The sequence below is a fragment of the Aquarana catesbeiana genome, linkage group LG06, assembly GCF_042186555.1.
Source record: "Aquarana catesbeiana isolate 2022-GZ linkage group LG06, ASM4218655v1, whole genome shotgun sequence".
Classification (NCBI taxonomy): domain Eukaryota; kingdom Metazoa; phylum Chordata; class Amphibia; order Anura; family Ranidae; genus Aquarana; species Aquarana catesbeiana.
In genome coordinates this window covers 29,098,186-29,111,868 of record NC_133329.1, presented here as the reverse complement: position 1 = coordinate 29,111,868, position 13,683 = coordinate 29,098,186, and positions in this window count along the sequence as shown.

The following is a 13,683-nucleotide window of genomic DNA, read 5'->3' as shown; positions in this document are numbered from 1 at the left end:
TTGTCATGTCATTCAGTGTCAGTGATAAATACAGAGCAAGCATACCTCTCTTCCTGACATGACACCGCTCTTCAAACCTTCCAGAATATGGAAAAAGGTGACATCTCTCCAGATCACATTTGTGACCACAGCTTTTCAATCTTAGTCACATGTGTACAGTCTATATGGGATAAGTAACTGTTCCTTGTACCCAACCTTTGCACACTTGTGTCCAGGCTTTTCTGCAGGTATTAACATACATGCATTCCCTTGTAAAGTTTGCACTGCAAGTATTGCTGTACTTTGTAATATTTTATTGTCCTTTTTACAAACTCAGCTCATTTTCTTGAAATGTTCTTCCTTCTTCTTCCCTGGGATGAATTGTGTGACCTTTGGTGCTGTTTTATTTTTTAATAACTTGAATATGTTGTATTATTAAACCTACATGTTTTTAACAATGTGTACATGTAAAAAGAAAAACGATGTATAAATTATTGAAGTTATAAAAAGAAGTAATAAAAAAGTACATTGCATTTCAGGGTTTATGAAGACTCTTTAGGACTGTAGATATTAGAATACATGTTTTGAATAAATAAGGACTGTGTAAACAATATAAAAAATTGACAAAGATACTTTTTTATAGATGAAAATAAAAGCATTGTGTAATAAAAAGTGAACAGTACAGCCATTAACCACTTGAGTACCACCCTGCAATCCCTCCTAATTGTCAGGCCATTTTTCAGTTTTCACTGCTGTGGTCGTTTGACTGAGAATTACTCTGTCATGCCACCATGTACCCAAATTAATTTTATATCATTTTTTGAGATAGATAGAGTTTTTGTTTGGTTGTATTTAAAGTGACACTAAAGGTTCAGGGTCTTTTTTTCTGAAATAACAAAGATGTTATACTTACCTGCTCTGTGCAATGATTTTGCACAAAGCAGCCTGGATCCTTCTCTTCTTGGGTCCCACGCCAGCGCTCCTGGCCCCTCCCTCCTGCCTGGTGCCCCCATAGCAAACAGCTTGCTCTGGGGGCACCCAACAAGGCACACTTCCGATCCACAGCTCTGTGTGTCCATTCACACACGGAGCCATGGCTAGGCCCTACCCCCTCCATCTCATGATTGGCTCACTGGCTGTGATTGACAGCAGTGGGAGCCAATGGCTCCTGCTACTGCCAAAAGCCAATCAGGAGTGTGAGTCCCCGAAGAGCTAAGGCTCCCGTGGACATTGCTGGATTGAGGGAAGTTCAGGTAGGTATTGTGGGGGCTGGGGGGGCTAGGGGGCTGCTGCACACAGAAGGTTTTTACCTGTCATGCATTGAATGTATGAAGGTAAAAAACCTCAAGCCTTTATAATCACTTTAATAGCCACCATTCTAGAAAAACAGAAAAAGTTCAAGAATTTTGAAAAAAAAACTGTTTTCTTTAAAGTGGTTTTAAAGGTTTTTTTTTATCTTAATCCAAACTGGGTGAGGAACAGCCAACAACTCTGCTACTAAGGTGAGGTTGTGGAAGACAGTTTCATGTCACAGGTCATACACCATGGCATGACTGAGCACAGCAACAAGACACAAAGTAGTTATACTGCATCAGCAAGGTCTCTACCAGGCAAATATTTCAAAGAAGACTGGAGTTTCAAGATGTGCTGTGCAAGCTCTATTGAAGAAGCACAAAAAAAGTTCAACATTAAGGTCTGTAGACGCAGTGGTCGGCCAAGGAAACTGAATGCAGCTGATGAAAGACACACCTTGCTTACTTCACTTTGACAGCAGAAGTAGAGATGGGCGAACGGTTCAGTCCGAGCATAAGTTCGGGCCGAACTTTGGTTGTTTGGGTGTTCTACGGAACATCGAACAATATGCGGTGTTCAGGGCAAATTCGAAAGCCGCCGGAACACCGTTAAAGTCTATGGGACATTAACATGAAAAATCAAAAGTGTTCATTTTAAGTTTAAGACTTATATGCAGCGACGGTGATGGGCGTGTGGCGTCTGCACAGGGGAGGAGCCCAGCGTCAGCTCTGGCGGAGGTGCAGAGATAGAGCGTCCGGATGTCTCGTGGGGTGAGAGACCACAGGGACGCGGACCGGCGGTACAACCGCCCCCTGGACTAGACCACTTCGCCTCCCCCCCCCCCCCCACCGCGGACGTGGTAGCAGGAAGCCTTGCCTGGCGGGACCCCCCTGAGCGGAGGAGCAGCGGCCGGGATCGGAGCCTCTAAACCGCACCGTCGGCGGCTGAAGCATTACTGCAAAGGGATTTGGTGTGGAGCTCCAGCCCGACGTCAGCAGCAGGTTTTTTTTTTTTTTTTTTTTCTCTATGCTTATTTTTTCCTCCTCTCTCTCTGTGACCGGTCTGAAAAGGAGCTATCCCTCTGCCTAAATCCATGTTGCACCTATCCCAAACTGAATGTATACTAACAAAAGAGGAAAGAGATGAGAAGAGGTAACACAGCACAATACAGCACAGTTTCCCATATCTCAAACCAGTAGCATAAAGTTTGAAAATTGAAGTTGAAGTTGTTTGAACTCTGAAATGTGTTTTCTGTGAACAAAAGAGTGAGGGCTACTTGATGGGAAGCGAGTAAAGGATGAAGATACATGTCCTTTTTTAATTTAGGCGTGCACTGACAATTTCTTTTCCAGGGCAGTAAAAAGTCGGCCAAAGCCAAACTCTTCATACAGTTCTTCCCCCCCTTGTTATACTGCTGTGAATTTTGCTGAGAATAAGGTCCCACTGAACTACATCATCTGGAGGGGGAAAGGGGAGGAGTGGGCAGGACAGGAGGAGGAGGTGGGAGGAAGAAGGGAAGGTGAAGGGAGACATCCCCGTCCGCCCCCCCCCCCCCCCCCCACGCCCAGACTACCCTGCCGCCTGGCTCTACAGGGAAGTTATAACAGTAGGATAAGCCAAATCCCTGGGGCGGAGACTCGGCCCAAAGCAATTAGCCCCCAACAAATGGTAGCTGAAAACATCAGGCTAAGGAGAAAGCATGAGAGGCCGCACAACACGAACAACTGAATCCCAGAGCGCTAGAGAGAGCCTAAATACCAGCACCATTCAAAAATACCTAAAAGAAGTAAGCGTCAAAAGCCCAGGCATGGAGGCGAAACAACCAGGGGCTAAGGACAGAAAGAAAGACCAACAGAAGCAAAAAGGGGGTCAGGGGGACAAGGCCTGTGAAGAACTGGATTTCGAAGGGGCATCAGCCTGGAGCTCCGCGGAAGAACATAGGATATTGGCGTTAGTACCAAGTAAAACAGAATTCGCAGAAATGTTTACCAAACTAGAAAACGTGATAAAATCTGAAATCTCAAACGTTCGAGCGGATATGGGGCACCTCCTTCGGCGGGTGGAAGAGGTAGAGGTAGCCTCAGCGCTTCAAACTAAAGAAATTTCTGATTTAAAGGATCAAGTCTGCAAATTGCGGAAGGAAAACCGCGACATAGTGTTCCAGCTGGAGGAACAGGAAAACCAAAGCCGCCGACAAAACCTGCGTATTAGGTCCATCCCGGAGCAACAAAAGGAAGACCTATGGGAAAAGATGAGGAAGATCTTCAACCCAATTATGGGAAAGCGAGAAGAAGAGCCCATATTGATAGACAGGGTGCACAGAATAAGAAGGCCCCCCCATATAAAGCTGGATACTCCAAGGGACGTGATTGTTAAATTTCATCAATACGAAGACAAGGAAAGAATATGGAAGAAATTAAAGGGGGCCCCCCCTATAACGTTCGAAGGCCAGGAGCTCCAGATATTTTCGGATTTATCCGCAGGAACCCTCGCTCGCAGAAGACAGATGAGGCCAATTCTGGACCAGCTAAGGAAATATAATTACAAATACAGTTGGGGGTTTCCAACATCCCTGATTGTCTTAAAGGACGGCAGATCAAGCAGGATGAGATATTTGGAAGAAGCTCAGGACTTCTGCGACAGCCTGGGTATCCCCATCCCAGATTTGTCGCAGGCCAGATTGATTGAGAGACCTTGAGGGTAGAATGTTATGACTTTTTTTTTTTTCTTCTGTGGTGATGAGCGGTTGTGGGCCAAAGGTAGTGGGGCGGGGGGGGATGATGATGTACACTGTCGCTGAGTAATAATGTTGTTGGGGGGGGGGCGGAAAACTAGAGGCGGGTCCACTGGGGTATTTAGACTTTAGGGATAAGCCACACCTCATACACTCTCTCCCGGTGGGGGGGAGTGCAGAAGCCAGAGTCCTCGCTGGAGCCCATCCTTGGGAGGGAGTTCTGTAGATTGGAATGGGAGCAGTTCCAAGTCGGGGGACTCAGGATGGAAATTTCACCACTGGTGGGGGGGGGGAAAGTGGGTGGGATGGGGGGGTGGGCGGTAGTAAGGGGGGGTGGTAGTAAGGGGAGTGGGAGGGGTACCTCAGGACGTGCTCGGAGGAGTTGGAGACATGACTGTAGATCGGGCCTATCGAAATTCTGGAGCTAAGACTTATTTTGTACAACGTGAAAGGGCTAAATTCACCTAGCAAAAGGCATAAAATCTTAACAGAACTGGAGCAGCTGAGGGGAGACTTAATCTTTCTTCAAGAGACACACTTGACTCTTGACACTAGAGTGAGGCTTTTCTCCGCTAGGTTCCCCCAGTGGTTTTATGGAGACACTCCCGACAGGGGGTCGAAGGGAGTCGCTATTGGACTGTCAAAGGCCACAAACTTTTCCCTAAGAGAAAGAATGGTAGATCCTGAAGGCCGTTTCATTTTTTTAAAAGGCAAACTGGGACCCAAACCGATTACCCTAGCAAATGTATACTGCCCCAACAAGAAGCCCACTGTTTTTTTGGGTCAGATACTGAATATACTGTCAGGGTTTGGAGAGGGGGAAGTGATCTTGGGGGGGGGACTTAAATTTTTACCTAGACCCAGAGCTGGACGGTACGTCCCGTGCCCAGGGGACAGGGAAGGTGTTTCTTAGGGCTATTAGGCGCAAGCTATATCAAAGTCATTTGATAGATGTCTGGAGACTACAACATCCTAACGAGAGAGATTACACCTTCTTCTCCCCTGTGCACGGGACCTACTCCAGACTGGACTATTTTCTAGTAGACCATGGTTTGCTGGATTGGGTTATAGAAACAAAAATAGAAGTAACAACTCTGTCCGATCACTCCCCGATCACGATGCGGATTAAAATACCGGATGTGCAAGGGCGTTCTGGCTCATGGAAACTAAATGAGGATCTATTGAGGGACCCTGAAATCGTAGAGAGATTACAAGACGAGGTAGAATTTCTTTTTAAAACAAACGATACGGGGGATGTACCATCAGCTATACTATGGGATACACACAAAGCCTACATCAGGGGTATATTGATATCAATAGGCACAGGTCTGAAAAAAAAGAAAAGAGAAGAAAGAGAAAAATTATTAGGGGAAATTTATTCCTTGGAACAAGCACATAAAAAAACAAAGGGCCAGGACCTGGACGGTTACCACCTTCTGGTCGCCAAAAGGGAGCAGTTAAGAGACTTGATGGACCTAGAAGCCAAGAAAGCTATAAAGGCTATAACTAGGAACAACTACTTCTGGGCTAATAAGTCCGGTAAACATTTGGCCAGGATTATCAGGAAGAAGAAAAGTAGAAACTATGTAGAGAAAATACTCAGTAAAGGAGGAGTAGTGAGTGTGACCAGTAACGCCATAGCAGAAGAATTCAAAAAGTTTTATGGGGACCTGTATTCGATCGGGCAACGGGGGTCAAGCGACACTGCTCGATTAGATAGGAGCAAGGAATTTCTGAAGGAGGCGGGACTAGAGGGCCTGTCAGTTGAGGAGAGGGATCTACTGGACAGACCCTTGGAAGAAGAAGAAATTCTGGTAGCGTTAAGGGATTCTCCGAAAGGGAAAAGTCCAGGCCCGGACGGCTTCACCTCCCTCTACTTAAAGAAAATGAAACATATCCTGGTCCCGAGGCTATGCCGATTTTGGAATGACCTCGGTCCAGGATCTGAAATGTCCAGGGAAGCTTTAACCGCCACAATTACCCTAATTCAGAAGGAGGGGAAAGACTCTAGGTTGTGTTCTAGCTATAGACCAATCTCCCTTCTGAACGCTGATGTTAAACTATACGCAAAAGTTTTAGCGAATAGGCTTAGAGAGAAAATGACTAATTTGGTACACCCAGACCAGGTCGGTTTTGTCAACGGGAGACAGTGTAGGGACAATGGGGTTCGAGCGGTGTTATTATCGGAAGTATGCAAACAAGGTGGACCCCCAGCTCTATTCCTGTCAATTGATGCTGAAAAAGCTTTTGACAGGGTAGACTGGGGGTTCATGATTAACACTCTGGAGGCCATGGGCTTCGGGCAGAGGTTTGTCTCCTGGGTCAGGGTTCTATATAGCAACCCGGCAGGGATGGTGAGAGTTAATGGGGTGACATCAACGCCCTTCAGGATGTTCAACGGAACAAGGCAGGGTTGCCCTCTCTCCCCCCTCCTGTTTGTTCTGACCCTCGAGCCACTGTTGTCCGCCATTCGGAATAATTCGGACTGCAGCGGCATAAGGGTCGGAACGGAGGAGCATAAACTAGCGGCTTATGCCGACGACGTGGTGTTCTTTATAACAAACCCTAGAATAACTCTCCCCAATATACTGCAGATTATCAAAAAATATGGAGAAGTTTCGAATTTTAAAATTAACTCCAGCAAATCTGAATGCCTGAATATTAATATAAGTAAGCAGGAAAAAAAACATTTGGCCGCTGTCTTCCCCTTCCCTTGGAAGGAGGAGATGGAATATCTGGGGATTAAATTAACCAATACCTTTAATAGACTATTCACAAAAAATTTCATTCCCATGTTAGATGACATCAGGCGAGAAACAAGAAGACTTCAGGTCAGACCCTTATCGTGGTTCGGGCGAGTCAACGCGATAAAAATGAGTTTAATGCCCAGGATCCTGTTCAAATTCCAGATGCTGCCCATTCCTTTACCAGGATATTATTTAAAAGCTCTTAGGAAGCTTATAAGCGAGGCTGTTTGGGGGGGCAAAAAACCATGCATCGCCTATACAGTATTAAGCAGGGGGAAGAGAAAGGGTGGTATTGCCTTACCAGACTTTAATAGATATTATAGCGCAGTGGTGTTGTCCAGGATCACAGAATGGAATAAAAAAGACACGGACAAACGTTGGGTTCACATTGAACACTTTCTGAGCAACATGAATTTAGGACAGGCACTCTGGAACCCTCCAAAATTTAGAACACTGAGCACCCACACATCTTTATTAACGCTTAACACGCTCAAACTTTGGGATAGGATACACTATAAGAATAAATGGTCATATAACTCACCACTTATACACATGAAAGATAACGTATTTTTTGCACCAGGGAGGAGGGAGGTGGAAGGGAATTGGTTGAAGGGTGACACTGTACAACTGAAACATTTTCTAAATAAGGGGCAAATACGCACTTTCTCTGAATTATGTATAGAACCCCGCCTGTGGGTAATGAATGAATGGAGGTACCTCCAGCTCTCCCACTTTGTGGAAAGTCTCCCGAAACCTCTCAGGAGCATGGAGGAGCTCAGACCTTTTGAACAGCTCTGTGTAAAGGAACAAGCAGGGAAAGTAATAACGCAAATATACAAGATCCTGGGAGCCTCGGAGGAGCTGGAGGTGCCCCCATATATCAAAAGGTGGGAACTGGAACTGGGTTCTCAATGTAGTGAAACTGCAGCAGATAAGATCCTGAGGATGGCTCACTATGTAGCAGCCAACTCTAGAAGATCAGAAAGCCACTTTAAATGTCTCGCGAGATGGTATGCCACCCCAGACAGGGTTAGTAAAATGGATAGGACTAAATCAAATACTTGCTGGAGGGGTTGTGCTACCCCAGGAACTATGGCCCACATTTGGTGGGAGTGTCCTATTATAAAAGTCTTCTGGAAAAAAATATTAAGTTTGATAAAAGCTATCACAGGGAAAGTAATAGCAGAGGACCCATGGGTCTGCCTCTTCCATGGGACCCCGGACCCGGTGAAGAACTACAAAACCTCCCTGATCCCTATTATGCTAGACGAAGCTAAAAGGCAGATATCAACGAATTGGCTGAACATCTCGAGTCCCTGCACTCGAGATTGGTTGTACAGCCTCAATGAAGTATATAACGTTGAGCGTTTAGATAAGGGAGGAGTTGAATCCGAAGAGGAGGAGCACTTAGGGAAATGGGCAGCCTGGACTAAGTTTAAAGGGACCTGGGATTATCTGAAGGAGATTGTTGGCCCAGTATAAATAAATAGCATAATCTACACAACTGTGTATATATTATCTTCTCGCTGAGCGTGGGCCTGAGGGGAGGAGGAAGGGGAGAGGGGGGAGGGAGGGAGGGGATAACTGGTCATAAGAATTTAAAATGGTTATGTATGAAGATTTATCCCCGTGGGGTTTTGTATTGTTATTCATAAAAAGTGATAAATAAAGAATTAAAAAAAAAAAAAAAAGACTTATATGCAAGTTATTGTCATAAAAAATGTTTGGGGACCTGGGTCCTGCCCCAAGAGACATGTATCAATGCAAAAAAAAGTTTTAAAAACGGTCATTTTTTTCAGGAGCAATAATTTTAATAATGCTTAAAGTGAAACCATAAAAGTGAAATATTCCTTTAAATTTCGTACCTGGTGGGTGTCTATAGTATGCCTGTAAAGTGGCGCATTTTTCCCGTGTTTAGAACGGTCCCTGCACAAAATGACATTTCTAAAGGAAAAAAGTCGTTTAAAAGTACTCGCGGCTATAATGAATTGTCGGTCCCAGCAATACAGATGAAATTAATTAAAAAAAACTAGGCATGGGATTCCCACAGTCCATTGCCAGGCCCTTCAGGTCTGGTATGGATATTAAGCAGAACCCCGAGTCCCCCCAAAAATCCATACCAGACCGTTATCCGAGCACACAACCTGGCAGGCCACAGGAAAGGAGGGGGGATGAGAAAGCGCCCCCCCGAACCATACTAGGCCACATGCCCTCAACATGGGGAGGGTGCTTTGGGGTAGCCCCCAAAGCACCTTGTCCCCATGTTGATGGGGACAAGGGCCTCATACCCACAACCTTTGGCCAGTGGTTGTGGGGGTCTGCGGGCGGAGTGCTTATCAGAATCTGGAAGCCCCCTTTAACAAGGGGGCCCCCAGATCCCGGCCTTCCCCCCTGTGTGAAATGGTAACGGGGTACCAATGTACCCCTACCATTTCACAAAAAAAGCATCAAAATGGTACAAAAGACAAGACACAACTTGGGACAAGTCCTTTATTAAAAAATAAAAAACCAAAAAATGTCCCACACAGTCATTCATCTTCTCTCGCTCCGCCAACGGACCGAAAAAGAAAAAAGACAACAAAGCTGCGATAGACCCGCCTTCCACTGTATGATGCTTCCTCGCAGGTGACAGTTCTTTTATAACGGAGGGTGGGGCCACGCGGTGACATTCCTGGGTGACCCCGTCCCCCTCTGACTCACAGGGACTTCCCTATGGCTTTCCCGGGGTGTCAGAGGGGGGCGGGGCCACCCGGTTATGTAGACGCCGCTTTGGTTTTTTTTTTTCGGTCTGTCAGCGGAGCGAGAGAAGAAGATGAATGGACTTCGTGGGACATTTTTAATTTTTTATTTTTTAATAAAGGACTTGTCCCAAGTTGTGTCTTGTTTTTTGTACCATTTTGACACTTTTTTGTGAAATGGTACGGGTACATTTGTACCCCGTTACCATTTCACGCAGGGGGGATCTGGGGGTCCCCTTGTTAAAGGGGGCTTACAGATTCCGATAAGATTCCCGCCCGCAGACCACAATCACCGGGCAAGGTGCTTTGGGGGGCTACCCTAATGCACCCTCCCCATGTTGAGGGCATGTGGCCTGGTACGGTTCAGGAGGGGGGCTCTCTCGTCCCCCCTCTTCTCCTGTGGCCTGCCAGGTTGCCTGCTCAGATAAGGGTCTGGTATGGATTTTTTAATCAGAAGATGTCCAGCAGTGTCATCAGCACAGAACTGATGGAAACCAGTGGGACCCAGGTACACCCATCTACTGTCTGGAGAAGCCTGGCCAGGAATGGTCTTCACGGAAGAATTGTGGCCAAAAAGTCATCCCTCTGACGTGGAAAGGCTAAGAAACTCAACTATGCAGGAAAACATAGGAACTGAGGTTCCAGAAAAATGGCAGCAGGTGCCCTAGACTAATGAGTCAAAAATTTAAATATTTAGCTGTAGCAGGAGGCAGTTTGTTCCCCTGAGGCTGTAGAACGGAACAATAATGAGTGTCTGCAGACAACAGTGAAGTGTGGTGGAGGTTCCTTGCAAACTTGGGGCCACATTTCTGCAAATTAAGTTGGAGATTTGGTCAGAATCAGTGGTGTCCTCAATGCTAAGAAATACAGGCAGATACTTATCCATCATGCCATAATATCAGGGAGGGGTGTGATTGACCCCAAATGTATTCTGCAGCAGGACAACCACCCCGAACACACAGCCAATGTCATTAAGAACTATCTTCAGTGTAAAGAAGAACAAGGAGTCCTGGAAGTGATGGTGTGGCCCCCACAGAGCCCTGATCTCACCATCATGGAATCTGTCTGAGATGACATGAAGAGACAGAAGGATTTGAGGCAGCCGACATCCACAGAAGATCTCTGCTTAGTTCTCCAAGATGTTTGGAACAACCTACCTGCCAAATTTCTTAAAAAATATGTACGTAGAAGAACTAATGCTAGTTTGAAGGCGAAGGGCGGTCACACCAAATATTGATTTGATTTGGTTTTCCCTTCTGTTCATTTACTTTCCATTATGTTAATTGTTAAAAATAAAATATTAACACTTCTATTTCTGAAAGCACTCTTAATTTACAGAATTTTTCACAGCTGCCTAAAACTTTTGCACAGTAGTATATGTGCTGGGGTGATGCATAATACACATTTTGTAAGTATTATATTTATGTGATTATGTATGTATTTATACTAGTGTAGACCTTTTTATATTAATTGTTCTTTTCAGAGATAGACTATTCTTTTGAGACTTAAAGTATCTTATGTACGGCCCAGTTCCGAAGAAGTGGTTGAATTGTGAAACGCGTCGACAAAGAGGGGCACTATTTTATATGTGGAATTCATATACAAAATCCATATATAATAACAATGTATATTTATGGCTGTGTAATCTGTAATATGAAGATTTTTTTTGTGACATATGTGCAGCATCAAAATGTCTCTTTTTTTTATAATTGTTTTTGTTTTTCATAGTATCCCTATATGTTTTCCTGGAAGCACACTCAAAGTCCCTTAGGTTTGTATAGTGGAAGATTTCCCGGTCTACATGTGTACTTTGCTCACTTCAATCATGTAATAACCTAAAAGAATCTGGAGTTAAACTGCAATAAAATTCAACTAATGTATCAATATTCTCATTCTCTATTTTCTTTCCTATTTTTGGATTTTCAAATTTCTGAATTTTAAAATTTTCAAATTTACGAATTTATGAATTTACAAATTTTCCAATTTAGGGATTTTCGAATTTATGATTTAAGAATTTACGAACTAAGAATTTAAAAAATAAGAATTCTCGAATTTAGAATTTTCAAATTTACGAATTTTCGAATTTTTGAATTTTTGAATTTATGAATTTACAAAATTTTGATCATAACGAATGACCCGAAAAACAAAAAAAAACAAAAAACAAATGTAACGAAAAGGAAAATGAACACATTTTTCGGCAGTGCACATGTCTATCAGCCTCTTCCTTTCTACATGCAATGATTCCTCTGCCATACTGAAATTGCTTACTCTAATTTCAGTGCACACTGTGAACTTCTCTTTGCAAGGAAATTTACCCTTAGCTTAATGAAAGATGCAAATCTCTGCTGGCTTTCAATCATATGCAAGCAAAAATTCAAATTTTTTTTTCCTTCTCCGTGATTGAGTATTCTTTGCGAAGTGAAATTTCACCACATTCACCAAGAGAAGAAAAAATTCCCTTTGCAGAGTGAAAAGCCTCGTCCCCTGCAACATCGCAGCCCTGCTAAAAATTGCTGATCGCCGTCATTACTAGTAAAAAAATAAAACTAAATAAAAATTCCATAAAAATATCATACAGTTTGTAGACGCGATAACTTTTGCAAAACCAATCAATATACACTTATTGGGATTTTTTACCAAAAATTTTAACAGAATACATAGTGGCCTAAATTGATGAAGAAATTCGATTTTTTTCATTTTTTTTTTTTATTGAATATGTTTTTTAGCAGAAAGTAAAAAATCTTGTTTTTTTTTTCAAAATGATTGTTCTTTTTTTCTTTTATAGCGCAAAAAAATATCAACCATATAGGTGATCAAATATATAGGTGATCAAATACCACCAAAAGAAAGCTCTATTTGTGGGAAAAAAGGACACAAATTTTATTTGGGTACAGTGTGGCACGACCGCGCAATTGCCAGTTAAAGTAACGCAGTGCCGTATCGCAAAAAATGGCCTTGACATAAAGGGAGTAAAATCTTCCAGAGGTGCAGTGGTTAATTAGATAGGTATAGGTGCAGTTTGATGGAAGCTCTGCGGCAGAAAGGCAACATATCATGCAATCTCTGATGACTTGTCCCATGTTTATTTTTTGGTAGCAGATCAGCAGAAAAGATACTTCATTTCAGCATAAGAACAAACAATACAAAATAAAAGTCCTGATTGCTTCAGAAATTGCGTCAAAGTCCATGATTGTTCACTCTATACAACTTTCAATCAAATAGGTGAATCCTCCAAGTGCATAAAAACAAGGTCTGCCAGTTAACTATCCACAGACTTTTTAAAAGTCCTTAGCCCCGTCTCTTCATGTGAAGCCTCCGAGCCATTCCATAAGGAGCCTGGTATCCTGGCAGGTGGACATGTGGACCAGGTCAGCTAGGCCCACACCCAATCTTTTCCACAGCCCAAACTCCAGGCTCAGCAGAAAAAAGTTTGCGATCTGCCCCTTAAATGGAGACTTACCAGTTTACCTCACCAGGTTTCCATTATTGCCCAATCCTTATTCCGGATGACACTTAATGTATCTCCCATTCACCACCTTGTCTGCCGTTAGCCCAGACTCTGTCACAATATATATAATGTTGTTGATACGCTAGATTTTCAAAAGCATTGGGACGCCTGCCTTTACACACACATGAACTTTAATGGCCTCCCAGTCTTAGTCCGTAGGGTTCAATATTGAGTTGGCCCACCCTTTGCAGCTGCAACTCTTCTGGGATGGCTGTCCACGAGGTTTAGGAGTGTGTCTATGGGAATGTTTTATCATTCTTCCAGAAATGAATTTGTTTGTGAGATCAGGCACTGCTGTTGGACGAGAATGCCTGGCTCGCAGTCTCAGCTCAAATTCATTACAAAAGTGTTCTATCGGGTCCAGGTCAGGACACTGTGCAGGCCAGTAAAGTTCCTCCACCCCAAACTTACTCACCCATGTTTTTATGGACCTTGATTTGTGCACCTGTCCAAATCATTTGGTGGAGGGGGGGATTAAGGTGTGGTGTTGTTTTTCAGGGGTTGGGCTTGGCCCCTTAGTTCCAGTGAAGGGAACTGTCACCTTATACTCTAGCTGACATATAGGCTGGCTCAGAATCTAAAAAAAAGGTAATCTTTGCATGTTTATATAGAGAGTAGAGATGATCATATGCAGTTCAGTTTTGGGCACCAGTTCTCAAAAAGGATATCGGGGAACTAGAGAAA